Genomic DNA, 13,394 nt, shown 5'->3' on the forward strand with positions numbered 1-13,394 from the left:
ATTCCCTGAGTGGGTTTCCAAGTTCTACAATGGATCGAAGGATGACCTATGCCATATCACGTCTATAATCTAGGTTTAAATTAAGTTTCACAAAAGAGAAAACTATCAAAATGGTCTACAGTGACCCTCAATTATCTTTAATTACTTATCTAGCTTGTCGTATATTACAGTGGCTGATGTGGTTTCTCAATAACTATATAACAGAAAAATCATCGCGTTTCAGATCTTTACTTAAGGGGCAAATGTGAACACCATGAGTTTTAATTAACGATCGACACTAATATTACGCAGAAAGGGGGTGTAACAGATAAGACTTCTGCAGTTCTGAGTGAAGACTTATGCGCTCAAAAATGCGGCATCGCTTGCGTTCATTACCTTGTCGGTGTTTAGGCAGCGTCAAGGCAGCGGCGGGCAGCACAGGAACTAACTCTCTCCTAACTTCTCCTTACTACAATTTACCGAAGTTGGTTTAAAAAAAAAACTATCTGTCTGTATTTTCATCTGACCAGTCAGGGTCTCAATGTTAACCTTAAGCTCCACCTACAAAAATTCTGTCTATCGAATGAGAAACGTTATACTTTTCGTTGTGGGGGAATGTTTTTAAAGTTTGCAACGTAACAGAGACGCGAAAAAGTCTCACGCTAAAACTTGCAGCTGGTGTGGTCCTTTTAGCGTTATCGTAAGATCTATACTGTTCTTCTGGAGGGCTCTATCTTTTAACATGGGCTGGCGGGTGGTCGTAACGTAACAGAGATGCGAAAAAGTCTCACGCTAAACCTTGCAGGTGGTGTGGCCCTTTTTGTGTTATCGTAAGATCTATACTGTTCTTCTGGAGGGCTCTAGCTTTTAACATGAGCTGGAGGGTGGTCCTTGACGTAACAGAGACGCGAAAAAGTCTCACGCTAAAACGTGCGGGCAGTGTGGTCTTAGCGGTAGGCTGGCGACGTGGGTATCCAGTCCGTCCCTTATCGTAGGGCCTTCTAGCTTAACACGGTTCTGCTCTCGGCTTCTGTTCTCGTTTACCCCCTCGGAACTGCGTCTGTTTCACGGTGGGAAGGTATGACATGCATTTAGGCATTCTTGTGTTAGTCTGTGGTATTACATTTGCTCACTCGTTACCCGTATTACTTTGGTTAATTTAATGTCACGATTTATTCGGAGCTATGTGACATACTACTGGATTTTCTTATCATGTCAGGGTTTTCATGGAAGGTGTTGGATTTGCCTGACACCTTACAAGATGTAGATCCGTCGCCGAGAGGAAATGCGTGGAACCAACTCTGACGTCAACACCGCCCCAGTGTTAGTATCCGGGACATCAAAGACCGCTTTTATGACGCCCTTCACAACTAAATCTGTGCGTGCATCCAGACCAGACGGAGCGTAACGTCATACTGATAAGCGGACACATACTGCCCAATTCTTTCTAAATATGACTCGAAATTGTAACAGCTGATATTACCGTGCACCATGGAGTTGCATTTCGACTGCCGCTTCCACTCTTGAGTGCTTCGCTTATCTTTCTGGCCAGTATATATAGAAAACACTAGTCTGAGAATGTGATGGAACGTATCCCATTAAAACTGAAAAAGCCTTATATTATCGTAATGTGACTAAGCCAATGTGGCATCGTCATAAGACATAAACAAAGTTAGTTCAGCGTCGTCCAACAGGTACACTGGAAACCACGTCACAGTTCCAGGAGAGTTACCGTATCAACGACTCTGCTGTGAACACCAGAAGGGGCTGACGTTGTGACAGAAGAAGACGTTTGTGGCGTAATTCTTAGGGTGTCGCTACTGTACATATATTTAACAAATGTTTTTACGTTTAAGTAAAAACGTACAGTTAGGTAAAAAAACCATTCTGGAAGGAAAATGTGCTATAAGTTGTTCCAGTAATGAAATTTATTTTTTTATTTTATCGTATGGCTAGGGCCCCCCGTAGGGCAGACCGTTCGCCGGGTGCCGGTCTTTCAATTTGACGCCAGTCGATGAGGATGAAAGGATGGTGATGAGGGCAGCACAACACCCGTCCCTGGGCGGAGAAAATTCCCCGACCCAGCCGGGAATCGAACCCGGCTCTAGAGAACTGACAATCCGTCACGCTGACGATTCAGCTACCGGGGGCGGACAGTTACGAAATGAGACACATCGAGAGAGTGAAATGAATGAAAGCTTTTGAAAAATTTTACGTAAGAAGTGGGTGGGTGGCGTTATGTGATGCTGGTAAACTATAGCGGTAACTTTATATAATAATACAACTATGTATCACATTAAAGCAGCTAACAAAATTACGTAAAATTGATAAAGTAAATGATAAAAAGAAGTAACTACCGTAAAACAATGGCGACAAATGACGATCTCCCTCAAAGATGATTGTATATAATATCACAAATTTTCAGGAAGCAAAAATTATTGTTGTTTTCCTTTGCCATTACTCGTTTATGCGTTTCATTATGTGTGATCAAATGATACATTACGCATTAGAAAACAACAACATGCATATAGCATACTTTACAACATTTAGAAAATTACCTTAATTTTTATTTAGTTTTCCTGTAAAATTTGACTGTCGAATAACGTTCTATACAAAAAAATATGATTTTCTCTCACAGTGGCAAAAATAATGGGAAGTATAACAGAATGTATTATCTGACATACTGAAATAATACAGTGAAATAAGCGTATTTAATTAACCACCAAACTGAAGAAGACTAGCTGTATACGTGACAAGATACAATAACAAAATAAAAAATTAAATTGAGGAAAACTGTTCACTCAGAACGTAAGTTCACATAAAATTCCCTGTATTGTAAGTCAAGGTATTTACACGTATCCAGCAAGTTTCTCAATTTCTCTGCCGACAGGGGAAGAAGATCTTACCCAACAAACGGATTTAGGATTCACGGAGTACATCAAAGGACGGCAGCTCGTTTTGTGTCACTGCGAAATAGGGGAGAGAATATCACGGATGTGAGAAGCGATATGGGGTGGCAACCATTAAAACAAACGCTTTTTTCGTTGTGGCGACATGTTTTCACCTAATGTTCCCCGGAAAGTGAGAAAATATTTTGTTGGCACCAGTCTAAAAAGGGAGAAATGATTATTGTAATAGAAAAAAGAAAAATCAGAACTCGCATGGAAAGATTTAAGTGTTAGTTTTTCCCGCTCTCTGCTAGAGAGCGGAACGTAGGAAATAGTGTGGAGGTGGTTCGATGAATCGTCTGCCAGGAATATAAATGAGAAATGTGAAGTAGTCACGTGTATGTAGATGTAGGAAACCTCATAACAGGTATAGGGACGTTAACTTGAGCTTGATTTTTCTCTTTTGTTTTGAGCAAAGAACGACGCACCCAAGGATGAATAACATTATAACTAAGAGGCAGGTACACTGAATTTGGATCATCTGCACTGATATTCAACCATGGAACTAGTACTTTTCAAGTTTTGGTCTCAAGTCCTGCATCCTCCAAGAAATAGACAGCTACAGAGTCATTCTGTCTCATTTCCTTTACAATGAAAGATGTACTTAAACAAGCTTCAGATATTACACACTTCCATTCGTAGGTACACGTGACATTCATTACTTTCCTGTCTTTCCGATTAATGCAGAAGTATGGTCCCAGGGGAGAAAACTATTTCCTGAAACATTACATATTTGCTATACTGTTGTAAAATATCCTGTCAAAACAAGTTAGTTGCACAAAAATGTCGTTGCACCGACGTTGTTTTTCCCAAACCATCGACAAGGCCAAACAATTACCCTTTTGTGAAATTTTTAGGTTGCAATGATATACAGCGTTCTTGCACGTACCACACCTGATGTATTTCTTTCAGGCTGTAGGAATATAAGATTTTCCTCCTACTTTTGTTGATATTCTGCTTCCTATTTGATCCATCTATTTTATTTTCAATGCTTTTATTTAACGACACATTATCCTCAGGAGTGAAACGTTCATCAGCCACATCTGCCGTTTTCATTGGGATACAACGTTTTTCCAGGACGGTCAACTTTACAACTACGAATAGCTCAGCTTTTAACCAACAACAACAACAACAACAACAACAACAACAAAGACGTCCGTTGCTGCGGTAGTATGCCTAATGTGTTTTACCACTTTATTCTAATGAAAACTCAGTATTGCCAAAAATGTGATATACATCTTTCTTTGAGGGAGCTCTTCAAACACCAGGCCCGGGGAGGCAAACCGGCGTATCTGTCCCGTGCGACAGTTTCCGGAAGCGCCAAATTCATATTTATGAAGAAAAAAAACCTTGTCTCACAAAGCGCCTAGCATCCAGCGCACGTTGGTCTATCAATTATTCATATGATTTTGAAACGCATCCCTGTTGATTTCTGAACATTTTTGAAAATGCTGGATGTTGATTTCTGAACGAATCAAAAGTTGATTTTTGAATGCGTGCACAATGTATGTGATGTCTGCCAGGGGAATCCCGCCGCATCGAGAAATAAAAAACTTTCCCACAGACAAAAGGAGACAGGGCTATACGAACAAAGCCGCACGGAGGAATACCAATCGCGGTTTGTTTATGTGAGAGACTGGATATGAGAATGATAAGCGTTGCTACAAATTATTATCGAAATTCATAGATTCAGACTGTCAGAGTGGAAATAAACTACTAACAGGAATAACTGGTAGGAAAGATTACGATGTATCCAAGAAAATGAAAGTTTGACAAAACATTTTTGCCAGATCGCTTCACTAGTAAGGGCTAGTAATGCAATTCCCGGTTAGCAGCCGCTCTAATTGTATTCTCGAAATAGCGCGAAAAACGCATTGTGCGAACACGTAATAACGCCTGACCGCAGCATAGACGCGGGCTCACTAAACCGGTGATCCTGGCAGGGTTAGTGAAGTTAATCGAAGAATAACTTTTTACAAAGTTTTTTTTTTTTTTTTGTAAATGAGGTAGATAAAAATGACCATTACATTTGTGCCAAAAGAGTCCCGCTTATTTGGCGTGTGTTACAATTACTGCAAGAATAGAAAGGCTTATTTCGTTTTATCTAGCAGACAGTGACAAAATAGACGAAATCAGATCTAGAAAGCACACTACATTAGGGTACACTTCGTCAACTTTTTCAGTATCAGACAACGATATTCTGATTTTTCATGTAGCTAAATTATTTGACAAACTTTGATAAGGTAATACATTCTTTTGCAGGAAGGAAAGCACGCAGTGTAAAGCTGTAACAAAATGCCGAGAGCTAAGGACTGAAGAAATGTGTTCTGTCTTGCCTGTCTATACTATAATGCTTGTCTTTCCTTTGCCAAGGCTATTCTTCTCTTTATATCTGTGATACATTTATTGTCGTCAGTGATTGTGCTCCCCAAATAACAGAAGTTCTCAACCTGCTCTAGATGATGATGTTCTAGAGCAGACAATAAATGTATCACAGATATAAAGAGAAGAATAGCCTTGGCAAACCAAGCTTTCCAAAATAAAAGGAATTTACTAACAGACAATGATATGAGGCTAGAAAGTAGGAAAAAGTTTGCCAAAACTTTTGTCTTGAGTGTCCTAACATACGGATGTGATGCGCGGACTCTGGGAAAGGCATAGAAAAAGTGACTGGAAGCAATGGAAATGTGGATATGGATAAGAATGACGAAAACAAGCTGGGTAGGTAGAAAAAGTAGTGAACAGGTCTTAAGAGAAGTGACTGAGAACAGAACGATGCTAAATTATATAGGAAGAAGGAAATCAAAAATGGTAGGGCACATAATGAGACACAACCAGTTCCTAAAGAATGTATTTGGGGGAAAAGCTTTAGGGAAAATACCGAGAAGCAGGCCAAGAGGAACGTATTTTAGTAATATCAAAGAAGATATGGGGATAAAACCTTATGAAGAATTGAAGAGGATGACAATGGAGAGAGGGACGTGGCTAAATCGACAAGGCATAGCCTTTAGTTTATGATGATGATGTCTTTCCTATATTTAATTTTATGTCACACAAAAGAGAAAGTTATTAGCTAACAGACAATGAAGAGTGCATATTTCTGAAGAGTTCTATCCCACCGAGTATTAATTGTGAATTTTTTAAAAGGGGGGGGGGGAGTAGGATATCAAACTGGCCGAATGACATTAGGGGAGGCACTACAGGACATTTTAATATCCATTGTCTTGATAGTGGGCTTGATGGCTTCCATTACAAAATATACACGCCTGAACTTCACAGAGCGAAATACAGTGAAGTGCGCTAGAGGAATGCTGTATGAAAAAGCGTTGCACTGCATTTTGGCACACTTAATAAGAAAATAACGTGTCTTAACATTTTCTGGAACATACATGTTTTATATATCAAACTCTTCCGAAAGATGTATGCTATAAATGAACAGATCTGCGAAAAATCGACTTCTTTTTTTTTTTAAAAAAAAAATTGATTTCGTATCTCAAGTACCCGCCATCAAGTGTTTGTACCGGTTTTGAAATACCGTAGATCCGGGGCTGTCAAGTACCAACAATACAATGATTAAAACAATAAACTGGTAGCCATGATCGCAGGAATTCTTTTTATTCCATGATCTTAGGACATCCTAAGATCCGATGATGGCGGCTTTAGTTTTGCCGAAACCGGTAATAATGGAATAAAAAGAATTCCTGCGACCTTGGCTACCAGCTTATTGTTTTACAAGCATCTAGAACGCCCCCACATGAGCACAGTGTGCTCCCTACACAGTATAATGAGGTTAGCTACTATAAGAAGCACGTGATGTTCGACTTGGTATTAAGACAAAACCAGCACTCTCTTTCACCTCAGTAGTTTACCGAGAATTCCGCTTCCTAGAAGCGCTGTAGTCGGCTCTCCCAAAGCGACGCAACGCATTCCTGTCCTGCAAGTCCCCCCTCCTCCCCCCTCCTCTTCCTCCTACACTACGTTCCCCTCCTCGCCCTACCTGCACGGAATCACAGACGTGAGCGTCGGAGCGTGAGCCTCGAGTTCTCGGAACTGATACGAAGTCCTCAGTCCCGCCCACTGGGGGAACGCTTTCTGCTTATCTACTGTTTTCTCTTCAAACGAATGTGGTTCGAAATGGAGGCGTGAGCGACGGCAAGAAATAGAGTTTCCCAGAACTGATAAACGCCGTCAATACCGTGGCAGTTGCTGCAGGTTGCTGCTTAAAATAACGAGAAAAGCGTCACAAATCGAAAAATGGCATCTTTAATTTATGTCACTGAGAAATGCGTGTGAAGTGTCGCAACGTGCACGAAAAATGTAATGGAATTTACTGCCAACAATATTTACTTGAATTTTAAACGAAGCCTATACTAATCCGGTGCAAGTTTTACAGAATTTATTCTGTAAGTCGAGTTTTCTCAAGTATTGCATTTCTGTGTGGTGTCACTCTTCTCGCCGGGATGCTAACTGTCAAAGAGAAACCAAGGTGAAACAAAAAGAGTGTGATTGTTTGGTTAAAAGACAAACACTTTAATAAAATACTGGTGTTGCACGGTTACCTATTTCCCCGTGCCCTGTCTTTCGCCTTTTTCTAGCTACATTAAAGGCCTGTGTTTAAAGATGCCTGTAAATGTACGTCCGTGCACTGTCAGACGAATAATTTCTCAGAATATATAGACTTGGGGAATTACTTTGCAAGTTTAGTTCGGTCAGTACTGATCGTTACGTTCTACTAAACTGGAGCGTAAAAGGCACCATCATTGTTACTAATCGATCTGGCCACCACAAAGACTATGAATTCATTTTCGACTGTTTAAGCGTGCCACCCCCTTGTGGTACCCGTCTCTACTCCGATGGTAGTTATAGAGGTCTTATATTACCCCTCCCAACTATCAATATTTCTTTTCCATTTGAGAACTAAAATGTCTTTGGTGACCGTCACTTTGACTCAAGAAAAGGTAAGAGCATAATAGACGCAGTTCTAACTTGCTCTTGATAATGGAAGCAAGACTGAAGAAAAATCAAGTCATGTTCACAGCATTTGTTGACAACGCAAGATGATCGAAAGTCTGAGAAAAATAGAAGTAAGCAAACAGGAAAGACGAGTATTGTACGAATATTTCAAAATACTTTTACAAACTTCGGGGACAGGTTTTTTACACCAAAACAATAAAAAATGTATATTAATCAAAGGTTCTAAGATGCATACCTTAAGAGCTGTTATTAATCATCTTTGCTACTGTGAAACGCATCCCTTCTGTTGAACAAGTACTCACAGCGCATAAAGGATGCATTTTAGAGCCCATGTTTACTGAATTTTTTTTCCTTGCTTTGGTCCATGCTACCTGCTCGCAAAACATGGAAAGCAAGAGCCTGCAGTAGAAGATATGTATGTCACAGAATCTAATATGAACAAATGTATGAATCTCTTAAGGTATAGACTTTAGAGCCCATCTTTATCAGATATTTTTTCTTATTTTGGGGTATGGAACCTGCCCAAAAGGTTCACAAAAGTATCTTTGGAACACACAGTATAACACGCGTAAGAATCAAGAAGGCGCAGTAGGGATGGAAGACCAAGAAGGAAGTTCTCGGAATCGGAAAGGTCTAAGACACGGATGTACTCAGTCGCCCCCACCATTCAATATGTACATCGAAGAAGTAATGGTGGAAATAAAACAGAGTTTCAGGAGTGTTGTTAAAACTCAGGACAAAATAATATCACAGAAGAGATTAGCTGAGGATGTCACTATTCTCTTTGGAAGCCTAATAGAATGGCCTAACGAGTACAGCGAATGGACTGAGCTTAATAAGAAGAAACACGAAAGTAGTGAGGAGAAGCAGAAATGATGTTAGTAATCACGTCAAAATTAGGGAGCAAGAAGCAGATGAAGAAATGAAATTCTGATACTTTGCAAGCAAAATAACATACTACGCCCGAAGCTAGCAGGACAAAAAAGCAGACCAGCAGACACAAAAAGGGCATTCGCGCTCAAAACAATTCCATTAGTATCAAATATACGTAGGCCTAAATTTGAGGAAGAAATTTTGATAATGTAATTCGGAGCACTGCGTTGTATGGTAAATAATCACGGACTGCGAGGAAACCGGCAAAGAAGAGAATCTAAGTGTTTCACACTTGGTGCTATTTAAGGATGTTGAAAACATTGACAACAAGAAGGTACAGGATGGTATCATGTGTTAAGACGTCTACGAATGACCTCGATGATATTACAGGGAGCTTCAGAGGGTGAAACTGTACGGCATCTACATCTACATGGATATTGTGCAAATCACATTTAAGTGCCTGGCAGAGGGTTCATCGAACCTCTTGCACAATTCTCTATTATTCCAGTCTCGTATTGCGCGTGGAAAGAACTAACCCCTATAGCTTTCCGTACGAGTTGTGATTTCCCTTATTTTATCATGGTGAACGTTTCTCCCTATGTAGGTCGGTGACAACAAAATGTTTTCCCATTCGGAGGAGAATGTTGGTGATTGAAATTTCGTGAGAATATTCCGCCGCAACGGAAAACGCCTTTCTTTTAATGATGTGCTCCCCAAATCCTGTGTCATTTCAGTGACACACTCTCCCATATTACGCGATAATACAAAACGTGCTGCCGTTCTTTGAACTTTTTGATGTACTCCATCAATCCTATCTGGTAAAGATCCCACATCGCACAGCAGTGTCCTAAAAGAGGATGTGTTGCATTTTCTAAGTGTACTGCCAATAAAACGTAGTCTTTTATTAGCCTTCCCCGCAACATTTTCTAGGTGTTCCTTCCAATTGAAGTTGTTTGTAATTGTAATTCCTAAGCGTTTAGTTGAATTTACGGTCTTTAGATTTGACTGATTTATCATGTAACCGAACTTCAACGGATTCCTTTTAGCACTCATGTGGATGACCTCACACTTTTCGTTATGTAGAGTCAAATGTCAATTTTCGCTTCATAGACATATCTTTTGTAAATCGTTTTGCCGTTTCTTTTGATCTTCTGACAACTTTATTAGTCAATAGACGACAACGTCATCTGCAAACAGCCTAAGACAGCTGCTCAGATTGTCTCCCAAATCGTTTATATAGACGAATAACAGCAAAGGGCCTATAACACTACCTTGGGGAACGCCAGAAAGCAGTTCTGTTTTACTCGATGACTTTCCGTCAATTATTCGAACTGTGACCTCTCTGACAGGAAATCACCAATCCAGTCATATAACTAAGACGGTATTCCATAAGCACACAATTTCACTAGAAGCCGCTTGTGTGCTACAGTGCCAAAAAGTCTTCCGGAAACCCAGAAATACGGAATCAATGTGAAATCCCTTGTCAATAGCACTTAACAAGACAAAGATTGTGAAATATCCAACAAATAACCGAGAACACTCGGAGACAGTGCTATTCTTAGACGAAGAGGTTAGCCCAAGTGAGGAACTCGAAAAAAAAAAAAGTTCGTTCTATGTACCAAGTATTGCTGAAATTCCTTCAGGAGATCCAGAGCTCCCAAGTTTGCCCAATATTCCTTGTGCACTAAATCTGACGGAAATTTCTCCTTCCATTGCACTTAAAACTGTACTATTTTCGCGTTACATTCTTCCCGCCAATCTATACTTCGACACTCACCTCTTTTTAAAAGCTCACAGTATTATTCCGATGTGGTTAGCAAGCATTTATCCCGTCGAAATCGTAAGTCGTATGTGCATTACGTTTGGTTAAGATTTCTCCGCGCAGTGTATACACTGCTGTCCAAAATTAAAGCAACAAACAGCTATTTCCGTCTCCTGTGTTTAATTCACGATACAATCATACAAACTGTCAACAGGTCCGTACGATCGTGTTCTGTACTGAAGATGGCGTTCCTGTCAACGGACAACCGCACCAACGTTGGCGTCAGGGCACGTCTCAAACGGGGTAGTGTTTGCCGAGTAGTCCCACATCCACAATAGCCTGGTACACAGTCACAGACAGTGCATTGTGGCACAGAGAAGACGCCTATCGGAATGATGTGGACCGATGGCTTAATGTGAATCACTCTGTTGTTTCTAGGATGTGGTGACAGTTTATAGCCGGCCGGGGTGGCCGAGCGGTTCTAGGCCCTACAGTCTACATCTACATCTACATTTATACTGCGCAACCCAACCAACGGTGTGTGGCGGAGGGCACTTTACGTGCCACTGTCATTACCTCCCTTTTCTGTTCCAGTCGCGTATGGTTCGCGGGAAGAACGACTGTCTGAAAGCATCCGTGCACGCTCGAATCTCTCTAATTTTACATTCGTGATCTCCTCGGGACGTATAAGTAGGGGGAAGCAGTATATTCGAAACCTCATCCAGAAACGCACCCTCTCGAAATCTGGCGAGCAAGCTACACTGCGATGCAGAGCGCCTCTCTTGCAGAGTCTGCCACTTGAGTTTGCTAAACATCTCCGTAACGCTATCACGGTTACCAAATAACCCTATGACGAAACGCGCCGCTCTTCTTTGGATCTTCTCAAGTATAGGTCGAACGAGTGTTTTGTAAGCCACCTCCTTTGTTGATGGACTACATTTTCGAAGGACTCTCCCAATGAATCTCAACCTGGTACCCGCCTTACCAACAATTAATTTTATATGATCATTCCACTTCAAATCGTTCCGTACGCATATTCCCAGATATTTTACAGAAGTAACTGCTACCAGTTTTTGTTCCGCTATCATATAATCATACAATAAAGGATCCTTCTTTCTATGTATTCGCAATACATTACATTTGTCTATGTTAAGGGTCAGTTGCCACTCCCTGCACCAAGTTCCTATCCGCTGCAGATCTTCCTGCATTTCGCTACAATTTTCTAATACTGCAACTTCTCTGTATACTACAGCATCATCCGCGAAAAGCCACATGGAACTTCCGACACTATCTACTAGGTCATTTATATATATTGTGAAAAGCAATGGTCCCATAACACTCCCCTGTGGCACGCCAGAGGTTACTTTAACGTCTGTAGCCGTCTCTCCATTGATAACAACATGCTGTGTTCTGTTTGCTAAAAACTCTTCAATCCAGCCACACAGCTGGTCTGATACTCCGTAGGCTCTTACTTTGTTTATCAGGGGACAGTGCGGAACTGTATCGAACGCCTTCCGGAAGTCTAGCATCTACCTGGGAGCCTGTATCTAATATTTTGTGGGTCTCATGAACAAATAAAGCGAGTTCGGTCTCACACGATCGCTGTTTCAGGAATCCATGTTGATTCCTACAGAGTAGATTCTGGGTTTCCAAAAACAACATGATACTCGCGCAAAAAACATGTTCTAAAATTCTACAACAAATCGACGTCAGAGATAGAGGTCTATAGTTTTGCGCATCTGCTCGACGACCCTTCTTGAAGACTGGGACTACCTGTGGTCTTTTCCAATCATTTGGAACCTTCCGTTCCTCTAGAGACTTGCGGTATACGGCTGTTAGAAGGGGGGCAAGTTCTTTCGCGTACTCTGTGTAGAAACGAATTGGTATCCCGTCACGTCCAGTGGACTTTCCTCTGTTGAGTGATTCCAGTTGCTTTTCTATTCCATGGACACTTATTTCGATGTCAGCCATTTTTTCGTTTGTGCGAGGATTTAGAGAAGGAACTGCAGAGCGGTCTTCCTCTGTGAAACAGCTTTGGAAAAATGTGTTTAATATTTCAGCTTTACGCGTGTCATCCTCTGTTTCAATGCCACCATCATCCCAGACAGTCTGGATCTGCTGTTTCGAGCCACTTATTGATTTAACGTAAGACCAGAACATCCTAGGATTTTCTGTCAAGTCGGTACATAGAATTTTACTTTCGAATTCACTGAACGCTTCACGCATAGCCCTCCTTACGCTAACTTTGATATCGTTTAGGTTCTGTTTGTGTGAGAGGTTTTGGCTGCGTTTAAACTTGGAGTGAAGCTCTCTTTGCTTTCGCAGTAGTTTCCTAACTTTGTTGTGAACCACGGTGGGTTTTTCCCGTCCCTCACAGTTTCACTCGGCATGTACCTGTCTAAAACGCATTTTACAATTGTTTTAAACTTTTTCCATAAACACTCAACATTGTAACAGTCTGGAACCACGCGGCCGATACGGTCGCAGGTTCGAATCCTGCCTCGGGCATAGATGTGTGTGATGTCCTTAGTTAGGTTTAAGTAGTTCTAAGTTCTAGGGGACTGATGACCTCAGAAGTTAAGTCCCATAGTGCTCAGGGGCATTTTGATAGTTTGTAGAGACCGAAACTGTATCTCAAAGAACAAAAGGGCCGACCACGTTTGACGTAAGAGAGAGAGAGGACCGTTTTTGGCAGTAAGGGCGAGAATATACCGCCTTAGTACTGAACGGTAACTGGGATCTGACCTCCCAGCATCCATTGTATCGGTTGTATCGAGGTAAACGGTAGGCGGAGGGCTTCGGCGGGATGGCCTTTATTGTCGGAGACCTGCTGTATGTCTACCTCTGACGTGTATTCA

Source organism: Schistocerca gregaria, chromosome 5 (genome assembly GCF_023897955.1).
Source record: "Schistocerca gregaria isolate iqSchGreg1 chromosome 5, iqSchGreg1.2, whole genome shotgun sequence".
NCBI classification, from domain to species: Eukaryota; Metazoa; Arthropoda; class Insecta; order Orthoptera; family Acrididae; genus Schistocerca; species Schistocerca gregaria.